The sequence below is a fragment of the Ictidomys tridecemlineatus genome, unplaced genomic scaffold (assembly GCF_052094955.1).
Source record: "Ictidomys tridecemlineatus isolate mIctTri1 unplaced genomic scaffold, mIctTri1.hap1 Scaffold_63, whole genome shotgun sequence".
Taxonomy (NCBI): Eukaryota; Metazoa; Chordata; class Mammalia; order Rodentia; family Sciuridae; genus Ictidomys; species Ictidomys tridecemlineatus.
In genome coordinates this window covers 827,797-842,932 of record NW_027524348.1, presented here as the reverse complement: position 1 = coordinate 842,932, position 15,136 = coordinate 827,797, and the positions used below count along the sequence as shown (strand labels likewise).

At 55.0% G+C, this 15,136-nt stretch overlaps 1 long non-coding RNA gene and 1 pseudogene across 2 annotated transcripts in view; one reads left to right on the top strand and one right to left on the bottom strand.

The window, feature by feature from the left end:
- Window positions 1-15,136, top strand: part of LOC144374244 (endothelin-converting enzyme 1-like) — a 94,581-nt pseudogene that overhangs the window by 59,359 nt on the left and 20,086 nt on the right. The window contains exons 4-8 of the transcript XR_013433692.1: window positions 1,954-2,166; window positions 10,435-10,556; window positions 11,574-11,720; window positions 12,734-12,799; window positions 13,750-13,941. The product of XR_013433692.1 is annotated as an endothelin-converting enzyme 1-like (transcript). The remainder of the gene's footprint in view (window positions 1-1,953; window positions 2,167-10,434; window positions 10,557-11,573; window positions 11,721-12,733; window positions 12,800-13,749; window positions 13,942-15,136) is intronic.
- On the bottom strand, window positions 13,901-14,418 carry LOC144374246 (uncharacterized). Its single transcript, XR_013433694.1, has 2 exons — window positions 14,114-14,418; window positions 13,901-13,977 (listed from the first exon to the last, which is right to left on the bottom strand). It is a non-coding gene; the product is annotated as an uncharacterized LOC144374246 (long non-coding RNA).

The window sequence follows — 15,136 nt, the reverse complement described above, 5'->3', positions numbered from 1 at the left end:
GTTTTATCATAATAGTGAATAGGCCTTGTCAAGCCACACACAAGTTCTCTTCTGCCTTCCCCCATAAATAATCCTGTCGTCACTGTGGCTGGGGAGTGGGACATGCAACTCTGAAACTCATGACGGAGCTCATCTGGAAATATTGAAAATGGCAGCTTCGGTCCTGCCGTAGAAGAGCTCTGGGTTCACGCACAGTAGCTCAGTAATTTTTAATTACTGCCTAATCTCAAAATTAAGTCACCCTGATTTTCTTGCTGTGGTGTGACTCCTCTGAGCCCTTCATCCACCTGAAGGACTTGGGGTTTGTCAGCTGAGGTGGATAAGCCCCTGGGGGACCTGCTCAAGACCCTCAGCCCTGCTGGTATTGTTTCTGAGTGAGCTGAAGGCTGCAGTCTTTCCTCCTCTCTAAAGATCAGCCTGGAAGCTCAGACCTGTCTGATGTACCCTGTGTGATGGGATCATGTGAGGTCTTCCTGTCGTCACTGTGAAATGGACCCTGGAAAAACTGAGGCTCAGAGGTTTTGTTTTTGGTTTTCGTTGGCAGTGCTGGGGGTTGACCCAGGGCCTTCGGTGGCAGATGCATACTGCCAAGCTGCGCCCCCAACCCAGGGTTGTACAGGAGGTCTCTGCACCAGATTTGAACCCAGATCTACCAGTCTCCAAAGCTACCCAGCCTCACTGCCTCCCTGTGTGTTGAAGGAACCAATCCTGCCAATCAGGCCACTTCAGCCTCTGCTATGGCCACCAAAGAGGAGACGGACAGCAGGAAAACATGGCCTTGGGGCTGCTGGGCCAGAACAGGCCAGCATTGGCTCTCAGCTCTCCTGTGCGGCTGGATGACCTTGATCTGGTCGCGCTCTCAGAGCCTCAGATTCCTCAGGGATATCCCACCTGCATCTGACGCTGAGCAAGGGTTGAAAGACCGTGAACGTGGGTGGTGGTCCTGGTGCCCAGCCTGTTCAGGAAGCAGTCCCCCCTGTGGCCTGGGTGGCTCCTGTGGGCAGGCCATGAGCCTCTGGGTACCTGCCAGATTGGTCCTTTGCAAGAGCTCATCAGACAGCCTTGAGGCAGGGTCTGGCCCTTGCTCACACCTTTGGCAAACCAGCCTCTCAGGTTGTTTCTGTTTATTTATTTATTGTTTTGGTTTAGGGTTGTTCAGCCACCAACCCCCCCCCTCAATTGGGACAAGCAGCTCTCCTGCCTGGTGAGGGAATGGCTTCTCCCAGTCCTTTCCCTGTCCCTGAGTCCTGGTACCATGTATCCACATCACCCAGTTGGCTCCTAGTCAACGTTCAGTTTAGTTTTGTAAATAAGTGGCAGTTTCTCCTGGTGTGTTTTGACTTTGCTTATGTAACATGTGTGTCCCCAACAGAAAAGGGAAGGACTACCTCCTGTCTCTCCGCCTCGCACACACTCTGTACTCAGCAAAGGGCCTCAGTATTGATTTTGTGGAGTAGCTGAGTGCGTGAATGAGTGGATAAGTGTGTTAAGCATCAGGGAATAATAAGAAGTTAGAGAATCTTTGTGGAGGAAGGGTTGATTAAGGGAAAAGCACCCCTGGGTGTGCTGGTGCCCTCCTGTAATCCCAGATTACGTCGGAGGCTGAGGTAAAAGAATAGGACATTTGAAGTCACCCTCAGTTTAGCAAAACTGGCTCAAAGTGGTGAAGAGCCCCTGGATTCAATCCCTAGAAAGAGAAAAAAGCACCTGGGCTCTGGGTTCTTTTAAGCCACAGAAGGGACTTTAGGCAACGGGCAGAAGTCTTATTTCACAAACCAGAAGATAATGAAGCTGCTGAACCCTTTCTTGTTCGGGGTCTAGTGACCATCCAGTTCCTAGTCTGTTCGGTCAGGGCAAGGATGGAGCTTGTGTGCTGGGGCCCTAGGCTACCTGCGCTGCCCTCCCCAACCCTCCTCCCTGCCCATCACTGACTTTTTTCCCTTACCCCTCCAGGAACACCCCCAGTGTGCCTGAGCGAGGCCTGCGTCTCAGTGACCAGCTCCATCTTGAACTCCATGGACCCCACGGTGGACCCCTGCCAGGACTTCTTCATCTATTCCTGTGGGGGCTGGATCAAGGCCAACACCGTGCCTGATGGCCACTCATGCTGGGGGACCTTCAGCAACCTCTGGGAACACAGTCAAGCCATCATCAAGTACCTGCTGGGTAAGCACCAATGGGGACACTAAGGAATGGGCTGCAGGGGACGCCACCTACTGCACCTGCCAGCCAGGCCTGGTCACAGGAGGGGCTTTGCCCTGTCACTCGATGTGGGGCCCTGCTGTGTGAGTTATTCGTCTCTAGTCTCAGTTTCTTTGTGGAACAGCATTAATAACATCCAAACTGTAGAGTCGTTTTGTTTGAGGTGCTGGGAATCAAACTCAGGGCCTTGCATATGTTAGGCAGGTGCTTTGTCAAAGTTTTGAAACAGGGTACTTGCAAAATTGGCCAGGGTGGCTTCAAATTTGCAATCCTCCTGCCTCAGCCTCCAAAGTAGTTGAGATTACAATCATGCAGGGCTTTGAGCACTACAGAACACACTGTGATGCGTCAGCTCGTCTGTGACATATACCAGGCACACAGGAGCTGATAGCTGTGGTCATTTTATTTTGTGGCTTCAGGATGCAGCATCGTCCTTGGCTAGCATTGACTGAGTTTTGAAAGCTGTGAGCAAATGGAGTCAAGGCTGGACATACCACATCAGACTTTAAGGCCCAACGGAAGTTCTAACAGCTTATCGGAGAGTTAAGTTGACCACGTAGGCAGGGTCTTCCGTGGCCTCACAGACTCTCCAAAGTACTTTTGACTTTGGGGTTGATGGTTTCATCCTCAGATTCCAATTCCCCGCCTGCCTTGTGTGCAGCTGGATTTCTGGTTCATGTTGTTGAATTCCCATCAGCCCCATGGAACCCAGAGGGAGTTGCAGCGCCAGGCTGCACCCCACTCCTGACTCAAACCCCTTGGCAGTAGGGACCTTTTACTGCTGCCCCCTGCTATCCCCTGTCCTGGGACCCTAAATGCTGGGAAGGGCCAGATTATGAAAAAAACAATCCATGCAGCCATGCTGGACAGACCTTGGCTTTGACAAATACTCATTAACTTTTTGAAAACCACTCAAGACACCCAAGGTAGGTAAAATGAAGAAGCTACCTGAGAGGGGACAAATCTTCTCAAAAGGACAGTCATCTCCTTACAAGACAGGAAATGATTCTAATTTGACAATTATGAAATCAAGGCAGCTGGGGCTCTTGGTGAAGGTGGGAACATGTACACAGGTGAAGGAGTCCTTGACTCACTCGTGCCTCGTGCTGGGGCACAGCTGCCACCAGGTAAAACCTGCCTGTCCTTTCTCCTTGACCCGGGCATTTCCTGGGTGGGATGCCCCTCAGCACCCAGTGCAGCGACAGCCTCCTGCTGGCCCCCCAGGGATGGAGCAGGGTGGTACTTGAACGTGGAGTGAAGGAATCTGCAGGCCAAGATGGCCAAGTCCCAGCCTGAGATGGCCCCGGGCCATCTGAGGCCACCAAAGGTGTCTTCCAAAGGGGGTGCCGCCTTTTGTTTCAGATCTGGAAGCTCAAGTGGCAAATATGTCTGTGGTTTCAAGGCTACAACTCAGGACAGTCCCTTCCCCAGAGCCCAGTGACACAGCTGGGGCCTTGGCAGGACCATAACGAAGCAGTGGGTGGTCCAGACACGTATCGAGGTGGGCTGGGTTCAGTGCCGACTCTCACTGCGGGGTCTGGGCCAGTCCCGGAGCCTGATTTTTCATTGACACACTGGCAACTGCGCTCCTCCAGGTTATAAAATTTAATGGGAAAATATGAGTAAAGAGCTCTCCTCAGTCTGCATGTGGTGGTTGCTCTTTGCGGTGGTAGTACTCTCATTCCTCACGTTAATCCCCACACAGGACTGTACAGTTCACAGAACGCTTTTGAACTGTCATCCCATTTTATCCTGTAGGGTGGAAGCTGGGGAGGTATCGTTCACCTCATTTGATAGATGAAAAAACTGAGGTTCAGAGAGGTCCTCAAGATAGGCTCATAGTTGGCCTGATTCCTGGTCCTGTGCCCTTTCCCCTGTCCCATGCCCTCTCCTCAGGTATAAGGGACAGACATAGCTCCCTTGTCACTGTGTTGAAGGGAGCACAGAACACTGAGGGCTGAAGGAGAGTGGGAAGGACACTGGCAGTTTTTGAGTGTCTGTTATGTTTTAGGCTGTTTATATCTACTGCCCCTTTAATTCTCATTAACATCCTGGAACTTAGGGATTATCGTTCCCATTTTACAGATGAGGAAACTGAGGCTCAGAAATGTGAAATAATTTTGCCAAGAACATACCTTCATTCCAGAATGGAGTGGGGCTGGTGCTCTGGGGGGCAGATAGCATCGAGGGGGGGAGGAAGAAAGATGGGCAATTAGGCCCAGAACCACTCCTTTTGCTTTGTGGTCAAGGGCGCTGGCCTCCCACTGGCCTGGAGCTGATTCTTACTGGGAGGACCTTAGACCTGTGCCAAGATTGGATCCATCCTGTCCTGTTCCCTGTACGGTGGCAGGGCTCATGAGGAGTGGCCTCCAGGCCTGGGCCGTAGCCTTACATCACCGTGTCCCTGAGAGTCCCGTTGTACATGGAAAGCTGCTCTGAGCCGGGCACAGAACAGCCGGCACCAGGCCATCAAACCCTTGACCCCAGGGCCAGGGGCTGATGGTATCAGGAGGCAGACCAGAGAGCTGCCAAGTCTGGTGGCCTTGGCCTGCGATCTTGGCCGTTGCCAAGTGACCTGCTTCTCTCCACTGTAGCTCCAGTCTCTGTGAAATGGAGGAACCAGTGCCACCGGGAGTGAGGCTGCTGTGACACTGACTGGCACGTGTGGTTCAGAGGGCCACGCACAGGGCCTGGCACCCACCGGGGGCTCAGCAGGGCATAGGCGCCCTTCTTGGTGGGGTGGGTTCCAACCGGACTTCATCCTGACAAGCTGTGTGACTGCAGAGGGCCACCAGCCTCTCAGGCCTCAGCTCTCCACCTGTGAAGTGGCGTCTAGCTCATGTGGTTAATCAGGATGCTCTAAGGGAAAGAATCTCTGCTTATTTTATTTCTCAGGGAAGCACTGACGTGGACCTGGCTCCAGAGCAGGCAGTACAGGCACGTCCCCGCCACCTAGGCCTTGGGTTACTTCATTTTATTCCCATGGTACATTCAAGTAGGCACCAGTATATTCCCATTTTACAGACGAGACTCACAAAGACAAAAGAAGTGTATTTCCCAGGAAAAGGTAGAGCTGGGATCAGCTATGGGGCCTCAAAATTTCTGTCCTTTGTCTCCTGGCTCTCCTGATGTCAGATTCCCCACCGACAAGCCCTGAGTGATGCTGCTCAAGAGTTTGGCTGAGCAGAGCCTCCGGCCTCACGGTTCCCATCTGCAGTGGCTGCTTGACCAAGCTTTGCAGGCCAGCCAAGCCCTGGCCTAGGCCTGACTCAGTACTGGGATCACCTTCGCATCACACTGACCAGAGGCTTGGAAGGCACATCCTGGGGTCCCGTCCCCATCAGGGTTACTCCTGGGGATTAGTCTAGAACAGCCCCTCACCTGTGGGCCTCGATACCTGGGGCCTTGTTACCTGAGTGGACACTGGAACAAAAGAGAGTGCTCAGGCTCCTCTGAGGTCACCCGGAGCAGACTTCTTTCTAGATGGACAGAGGAAAAGATATTTGCAGTGCCGGCAAGGATAGCGTCCACTGGACCAGAGGACAGCAACTACCATCCATGTGCCAAGTGAGCTTGGGCAAGCCATGTGTTTCTTTCATGGGTGAATTCACCCCAGGCCCCTCAGGAAATCCAGAGACCTGGAGCAGGTGGGCTGAACTAGGCCCGGGGCCACTGTGGTGTGTCCTCCTTGCAGCCTGCTGGCTGGAGGGTGTGACCTCAGCTGTTCAGAACACAGGCACCTCACTGCACTCTTGCCTCTCCCCCAAGAGACATACAAGCACTACCTTGTGGACTTAGGGGAGACAAGAGTGTGGCCTCACCAGTTACAGGGGCGCAGGCCTGTAATCCCAGCCACTTGGGAAGCCAAAGCAGGAGGATCACAAGTTCGAGGCCAGCCTCAGCACTTTAGCGAGGCCCTAAGCCACTTAGTGAGATCCTGTCTCAAAATGAAAAATAAAAAGGGCTGGGGATGAGGCTCAGTGGTTAAGCGACCCTGGGTTCAGTCCCAGGTACCCAAAAAAAAAAAAAAGTGTGACCTCACATCATCGGGGAAGCCAACAGACAGGCCCCTTACTCCTTAGCCTGGCCCTTGCCTGAGGCTTTCCCACTGTGCTTGGATCCAGTCTCTAGAGTGCCCCCACCCGGCCCTTCAAGACTCCTTCGACCCACTGCCTCTGTTGAGTCTTCCAAGGGCTTCTTAGGGCCTGAGCTGGTACTGCCAGGTTTACTCTACAATATCATATATATATATATATATATATTTTTTTTGCATAACAAAAAAACGTAATGCAAGCTTGTAACAATTCAAGCAATACCGGGATCATAAGGAAAGTTCTCAGCCTTCTTCCTTCTATCCCAAACACCAATCTACACATGTACGCTATTCCAGCAGCATGAGATGTGTCCACGTCACTGATCTGGCAACGAATCAGGTCACCCTGTGTCATCACTCATGGTTTTGTTTTTAGGTTTCTCGCATTTGCTGTTTCATCCTCCTGCCCTCTGTGACAGGCTGTGTCTCTGAAATGCTGGCTCCGTGCGGGGCACATTCTGGGGACAGGGCTACTCTGGGGTCCCAAGGGCATAGAAATTGTTTGGCAGCCTGAGACCAGACCACAGAGTTTCCAACTGCCTGAATACTTCCTTCTTGGGGCCCTGAGTTCCAGAAACTTCCCCAAAGTCTCAGGGAAAGCGGGAGCTGATAAAGAAGGCGCCTTGTTCTGCAGGGAAAAAAAACATAAGGATACCATGTGTTGTTGCCATTCCTGGTGCCTGCTGCAGGCCAGGCCCTGCACCGAGATCTCGTGGACAGCCCATGGGGATTCAGCATCATCCTCACATTTCGGAGACAGGGAGAAGGTTAGGCCCAGGGAGGGGAGGGGAGGTGCCTGCCTGGGAGGGCAGAGCCCACAGTGGCTTGGGCTTCCTGGAATTTGAACCCAGGCCACTTAAGCCTCTCTGGGGACCAGCCACCCCTGTGTGGGTGTGGCCGTGTGTGTACATCTCATCCTAACAGTTCCCACTGTGGCTCTTACTAGTACCACACCCAATTAATAGGTGAGAGGTTGGGTAACTTACTGGAGGTTGCACGAGTCAGTGGCTGAGGCCCAGGGCAGAGGTCCACTCGGGGGTGTGGTAGAGATCCCCAGGTGTCTGAACCTGAACTTCAGACCAACGCTCTTCACTTACCACTGGTTCCCGGGCTCCACATTCTGGTAAAGGCAGTTGCTTGCCCAGGCTGAGGAAGCCTGGCACCGTTCCTGACACTCTCACCCCTCCTCTGCTGGCCCACGCCCCCATCTTGGCCCACCTGATCTACTCCAGTGGCCTTCACCTAGCCATCTTGCTTCAGCACTTGTCCCTGGAGCTCTTGAGTGAGGAAGGAGAGGGGTGGCAGAATCCGGGGGCCCCAGGAAGCAGAGGTGGGAAGAGGATCCACCAGGGCTCCTGCCCCTGCCAGAGCTGAAGCGGGGTCCAGGTGTGGTGCCCCTGGAGGGGGCGCAGCACAGCACACACCTGCATTTCCTCTCCATGCAAATCCTGGGAGGCACCAGCCCCATCACCCTCCTCCCCTGAGGTGACATCCTGCCTTGTTAAACACAGACGCCGAGCTCCCTTCTTTGAGCACATGTTGCTGAAGGCCTACTTTGTGCCTGTTCAGGTTCTGGGGACACAGGGATGACTAAGACACAATGTGGGGCGAGACAGCCCCACTCCCGCTCCATGTCAGCCTCCTCCTGCCCAAGCAGGGCTTCCTCTGGCCACTTTCCCAGGCCTCTCCCACCATCGTCTCATGGCTTCCGGCACCTTCTCTTCATACTCCCCTGTGTGGAATCAAACACTCTTGTGACTTTAGTTGCCATCTGTTCACCACTGGGCTGCCAGCTTCCTCGGACAGATCTGTGCATCTCCACACCCAGCCTGGTGGCCACCAAAAACCCACAGCTGTGGGAAAGCCAGTGAGTAGGATCCCAGGTTGCTGGAGGAACTTTGAGCTTGGTTGGGGAACCTCTCAACAAAGGAGAGAGGGAGGCCATGCTTGAAGGCAGTGTCGTTGACCTCCAAGTGCTAGGGAAGGAAGGGACAGGCAGCCTCAAGCTGGAACTCATAATGTGCTGTGATTAGCACAGCCAGGCTGTTCCTGGTGAGCCTTCCGTGGGCCTCTTATCTGGGTGGCCTTGGGCTCTGGAGGAGGGAGATGCCAGGCCCTCTAGCTGTGCACAGAGCACCTCCCCTAACAGTGGCCCTGGCATTCAGGGTCATGACTGGAGCCAGATGTGGATGGTGAGGTGCAGCTTCTGGGCCTGGCAAATGATGACAGTTCTCCTGCTTGTCCTTCCAAGAGCCTAGCTGCTGGGAAGGGAAAAGCATTGCCACAGAGCTGAGGCCACTGGGGTGAGGGACTCCCCTCTGCCGCCCCATGCTCTGCTTCCTGAGTCGGAGGTGTGGCAGCAACCCTAGCTTGGCCCCCTTTCCCTCCTTTGTCCCCAGGAAGCCTCACACAGGTGTCTCCAGAGCCCAGCAGCAGCCCTTGGTCTCCAGGGCAAGGCTTGCCCCTCCTTGTTCAAGCCCCTAACCTCCATCTCTCATTCAGGGCCTTCTCTTGGCTCTGACCTGTCTTCAGTCCAGCCCACTGAGTGGCCTTTCCGGGGCTACCTCCCAGATCTCAGCTAGACTGGGCTTGATGCCCTCTGACCAGTGATAACCATGGTGCTATTTATGCCAGAATGGAGGGATGGGGAGCCTTCTGGGTTGAGAACTGGAGAAGCTGATTAAAGACTGGCCAGGAAGTGACTCGTGCCCTTGGCACCCAGCGAATGCCACACACTTTCCTTCTAGCAGCAAGCCCTTCCTGCTTCCTTCCTTGGCCCCACACTGTCCACTCCCTCCACCCAGTGCCCTTTGCCCTGTTTCTACCTGGAGGCCCCCCCCACCCCCAGGCAGAGGGGGGTGCTTCTCTGTGTTCCAGAGCCTCTGCAGTGTTAAAGCACTTTTGTGTGCTGTGTTCCTTCCTTGGCACATCTATGTCCCCGCTAGACTATAAGCTCTTTGGGGATAGAGAGCAGGTCTTAATTTTGTGCCCAGAGTGCTGAGAATGTTCTGGAAGGAGCAACATAGGAGAGGTTCTGGGTAAAAAAAATAGACTGAGAAAGTATGGAAGCAAGTGGGGTTTTAGCAGGGTCCCATGCCGAAGCCTCCTGGGGTTGAGGACATTGTTGTCTGGCCCCAGAGTACCCGCAGTACCTGGCACAGAGCAACCCTTTGCTCTGCGTCCCATGGATGGATGGATGGATGGGTCAATAGAGGCCCACGAGAAAGGTGCCTATGGAGGAGGTGGGTTTGGAGAGATCTTGGGAGAAAGCAAAGGAAGAGGTTTAAAGTCAGAGAGCAACTAATCTGAGAGAAGGACAAGTGGCCAGCCCAGGGTGGGAGCAAGCTGGACAGATGGACGCAGGGGCCAGGAATCTTACGTGGTCTGGAGTGGAGCCCTGAGACAAACATGCAGACCCAGAAGCCCCAGCACATAGTAGGTCCTGGGGACCTGAGTACTCAAACTCGTCAGGTACAGATGGGGACCTTCCGTGCTGTGTTCACACAGGAGGGTGGCCTTCAGCAGGCGGCTCTGGACCAGGGGCTAAGGACAGGGGGGATGGGAAGGGAGTCTGCGGGTGGGTGGGTGGGTGGGTGGGGGTCTGGGAACCAAAGAGGATGAGGTGCTGCTGGCCTGAGTTGGGGAGGGACGGGGAAAACAGCCCTTGGAGTCGTCTGCAGGTTTGTTGACTACGCCTGGCCCCCCAGGAGGAAGCAGAAAGTCAATTCACAGTGAATGAGGCCTTTCAGGCTTCACTCAACCCCAGTGTTTCTCACAAGGAAGGTGAGCTGTGATCTGAAGCCGAGACATGGCTCTGTCCCAGCACCAGGCAGGGGAGTTCCTGCCACATGTTGGCTGGCAGGGATGCAGACTGTCTTGCTGGGTGGGCCCGGGCTGCCATGCCAGGGACAGGTCCTCAGGCCTGATCAGCAGATGGGCAGAGACAGGGCATGCCCTCCTGATCTGCACCCAACTAGGATGGGGGCACTCATACCCGCTGGGGCTGGCTGCTCCCTGACAGCAGGCTGCCCTGACGGCTTCACAGTGGGGAGCACCGAGGCTCCAAAAGGAACTTGCCTGGGGATCCCCAGCAGGTAAATGGGGGCTTATTCAATATCTGCTATCTCTTATCCTTCTAGAAAATTCCACAGCCAGCTCGAGTGAGGCAGAAAGGAAGGCCCAAGTATACTACCGCGCATGTATGAATGAAAACAGGATCGAGGAGCTCAGGGCCAAGCCCTTGATGGAGCTAATTGAGAAGGTGAGTCCCTGGGACATACTCTGGCCTCCCTCCTGCCGCGCCTCCTGCCAGCCCCTCTGGCTGCAGCTCTCAGGCCCACTGGTGCTCAGCCATCCCACACCTCCAGCCTCCGCACCCAGCTGGAACACGCAGCCTGTCTGTCTGCCACTGCGTGTGCATGCACGTCTGTGCGTGGGGGGACTGTCTGTTGTAATGTGTGGGGTTGTGTGTCAGCATCTGTTGAGGACATCTAAGTGTCTCAGTGCATCTGCGTGGGCCTTGGGGACGATATTCACTGGGAATCTCTTCCTCTGGATTGCCACTTCCCTTTCCTCAGGAGGTGGGTTGAGTGTGCGAGAGGTGTGTGTTATTCCAGAGAAACCAACAGGGAGTCTTAGGCCAGCAACAGAGCCAGACCTGCTGGCTGGAGGCCTCGCCTTGCTCCTGAGCCCAGGAGAAATCTTCCCTCCGGCCAGGCTGCCTGGCACAGACAGAGATGGCTGCGGCTTTTCTGGCCACCCTTTGCTTGCTCAAGGGCTCGCCATCCTATCTCAGTTTGGGGAAGGTATTGCTGCAGGCATGGGGACTCTCCCAGTCCCTCCTCTCTGGCACAGGCCCCATGTGCCAGTGTGTGCCAATCCTGGAGGACCAAAGAGAATTTCTTTTAAGTCCCAACTTGGAGAGAGACCAAGGTAGACCCTAGCTTATCAGCCTTTTTCCAAAATACAGAGCCTTATTTCCCGTAGTCACAATTGGATTTATGTCTTAATAGTAATCATGTTCGTGTGATTGATTGTCCAACAAATGAACAGCACAGGGGGCAAAGTCTCTGGGATTCACAGCTCATTTGTTAAGGATGAGTCTTTGCTCCCTCCGTGGGTCTCCAGGTCACAGGTCAGAAGCCCTTTCATTTGCCCTGGACGCTCCCAGAGGTCAGATGACTGCTCCAGGGTCACAGAGCAAGTCAGCTGCAGAACCAGAATTTGCACACAGGCTCCTTACCACCTTCCCCTCCCTATCTGCTCTGCCTTCTCCCAGCTTGGAGGCTGGAATATCACAAGTCCCTGGGCCAAGGACAACTTCCAGGACACCCTGCAGGTGGTCACTGCCCACTACTGAACCTCACCCTTCTTCTCCGTCTATGTCAGTGCAGACTCTAAGAACTCCAATAGCAATGTGATCCAGGTGAGCAGGCCTGGGCCAGGGAAGCAAAGGGTGTGGCCTCCTCGGGTGGAGGGAGACCTGCCCTGGGCCGTGGCAGCAGGCTCTGGTTTCTAAGCCGGGGTTATTTCTGGCAGCCCCAAGCAGTGAGATTTTTACAGGCAAGAGACTATGAGAGGGCAGACTAGCCATCTCGGTGGGCAGCTCATCATGGGCCACAGAAATGACAAGTGATATCAACTCCTGGGCACAGCTGTAGCCACCTCTTTGTCCCCTCACTTAGCCTCTGGCTCTGTGGTGCTGCTTGGAATGCTTTTGGTCCATCTCTCCCACCAGAGCCTGCCCAAGGCTGAGGATCAGCACACCCAGGAGAGCCGATTAGGGGTCATAAAGGCTTAGTTCTCAGCCCAACTGTGCCACTCACTCACTGTGTGACCTTTACAAGCATCAACCTCACTGAGCTACACTTTCCTTTTCATCCTAATGAACTATAATAGCAGCTACCCAGGTTGAGTCAAGGTGTGGCCAGAAGGTTCCAATGGTAGCCATCAGGAAGTGACCCTCCTCTGCCTGCCCCACTCTCAAAAACCCTGTACTGACACTGTCCTCTTGAATCCTCATTCTAGCTCCGAAGGTTAGGTGTTATCTCCCTAACTTTCTGGGCGAGGGACCTGGGGATCAGAAAGGTTAAGTAACTTGGTTAAGGTTAAGTCACCTGTGTTGGCTCCTCGTCACTTGGGAAGGGTTTAGAGAAGTAGAGTGCATTGCTGAGACCAAGGGGTGTTTGAAGAGGAAGGAGGCTCTGTCCAGCCCTCAGAAGGGCCCAGGTCTCTGCAGCTGACCCCACAGGTGGACAGGAACGTGTCTATCTTATCACTGAGTGATCCCATCTGTGACTTCGGCTACCGGCTTGTGCTCCTGCTCGGACCTGAGCTGGTCCTCAGTGCCTGGTGTGAGAAGTCCTGGGGCAGGCAGAGGCCACAGGAGACACACAAGCCTGCAGCAGGGCCTTCCTCTCACTCTGCCTCCCTCTTTAGGTGGACCAGTCTGGCCTGGGCTTGCCCTCCAGAGATTACTACCTGAACAAGACTGAAAACGAGAAGGTGAGTGGGACTTTGCAGTGGTTCTCCCACCGTGTCCCCCACAGCATACCTGGGCAGGTCTTAGAAGCTGGGGGAACACAGGGGTATCACTTTCCTGATGGGCAACAGGCAGCCCAGTCAGGGGAGGGATGCCCCCAGGCTCGCTAGTTCATATGCAGGCACTGTGGGCACAAAGAGCAGGGGTTAGGTGTCATTTGTCACCATTGTAGAGAGGTGCAGTAGCAGCCCCCACCATTTGAGGGTCTCAGACCTTTTATATACCTCACCTCTAACGCTCCCAGTCACCCCAAATTCACTCAGCCTCTCTGAACATCATTTGCTTTATCTGTCAAATGGATATTCATTTTACCTTGCCCTATACAGAGGAAGAAATAAGTCTCAGAGACAGAAGTGACCTGTTCAAAGTCACACAGCCAGTAAGTGGGGAGATCCAGAGCCACAACCAGATCACCTCCAACCCCTCACAGCTCTCCCTTCCCCTGCCTGGCCCACCTGAGGTTCACTCGCCTATCCACGGGGCTCGAGGTCCAGTAGGAGAGGGAGACATTACTTAACTGTCCACCCAACTAGATGCCAACTGTATACATTGTGATCAGGGCAGAGGGAGCCGAGAAAGGACTTGATTCAGCTCTAGGGATGTGGTGGCAGAGGGTGGTTCAGAAAAGGTGCATTTCCAGAACAGGAAGATGGCTGAGGACGACCCGTGAAGGCAGGGCCAGAGCAGCAGGGGCCAGCCTCAGGGACCTATGTGTGCCCAGAGGCGGTGGGCTTTACCAGGAGCGCCACGGACACCAGTGAATACACACAGCGCCAGAATCCTCTCCAGAGCTGTTTTCCAGCATGTTTCCTGGGCCCCGTGCACAGGGCCGCAGCTGGGCCGGCCTCACCTGGCCCACTGGGTGGCAGGTGGCAACCACTGACAGACAGTTTTGGGGTGCTGGGTCCCACAGGTGCTGCCGGGATACCTGAACTACATGGTCCAGCTGGGGAAGCTGTTGGGCCGGGGAGATGAGGACACCATCCGGCCCCAGATGCAGCAGATCCTGGACTTTCAGACAGCGCTGGCCAATATCACCATCCCCCAGGAGAAGCGTCGGGACGAGGAGCTCATTTACCACAAAGTGACGGCCGCCGAGCTGCAGGTACCCTGTGCGCCAGCTACTGCAGGGGCAGGGCCACTGGAGTACACAGAGTCGGACAGGGCTCTTCAGGGGAGGGGTCATACCCACTTCATCATGACCTTAAAGCCACCCTTGGAAGGAGGTGTTTATGCCCAGGTTACAGGTAGACTGGGGCTCAGACAAGTAAGATTACCTGCTGGTGGCCACAGAGTGCAAAGGGACTCCAGAGCTAGGCTTCTTCCCTCGCCGGGCTGCTTCGTGTGACAGCATTTCCCTAGCAGCTCCCAGTCATCCAGCACCGAGCACTGAGTAAAGGTGGGGTGTGGATTCCGACGTTGCTTCTCCCTTTGCTGAACAGGAGATGAAGAGACATGGTCAGGGCCCGGAGGCTCCTGAGGGCAGGGGTGCTGGCCCTGGGACTCAGGCTTGGCTCAGCTTTTGACCATGTCCCTAGGCAATATCCAGAGGCGTAACTGGGAGTCAGACCTGTACTTTCTGTGAAACTGGTGTGACTCACCGGAGACCTGCTGTCCCCTCCGTAGGCCAGCCTTGCCGAGGCTGCCCCCTGGTGGCTGCTGAGGCCTCCAGGGCCTGGGGTGGACTTCCTACTGCTTCCTTCTTTCTGTCCCGTGTGCTGTTGCTGACCCGCTTGTCCTGGGCCCTGGTGGTCTCCGAGGAATGAGCAGAGTGGTCCCACAGATCTCCCTGTTCCTTGCCCTCAGGCAGGAGCGCCTGGTGGCCCTTGATGTTCTGCTGGGGCCGACCCTGCGCCTGCGGTGGGTTCCACTGCCGGTCGGTCTTCTCCCGGCTTCTCTTTCATCCTTTCCCTCTTCCTTCGAAGAGGAAGTTCCTGCCCTTTTTTCCTCCTCCATCTGACAGATGTATCAGGGGCCACTTGGGCCCCGCTTTCCTGTGCTTCTGGTCTGGTGGGGACACTAAGAAACAATCCCAGTCTCCCTGCCTAGTGCTGTGGGCGAGAGAAGCAGGGCGCTGAGGCCCGGTGGGGAAGGGCTGGGGAAGCTGAGTGTACACCTGCCCCGCAGGGACGTTGGTGTGTGCAGGGCCTCGTGGGCTTCATTCTGGAAGTCGTGCTTCCATTGGGTTTCCTGGGTGAAGTGTGTGTCCCTCTGGCCCCAGGCACAGGGCTACAGCCAGCCCTGCTCCACCCTGGCCTAATGGGCAGCAGTTTGGGAGTGTTGAGTCCCTGGCTGACTAG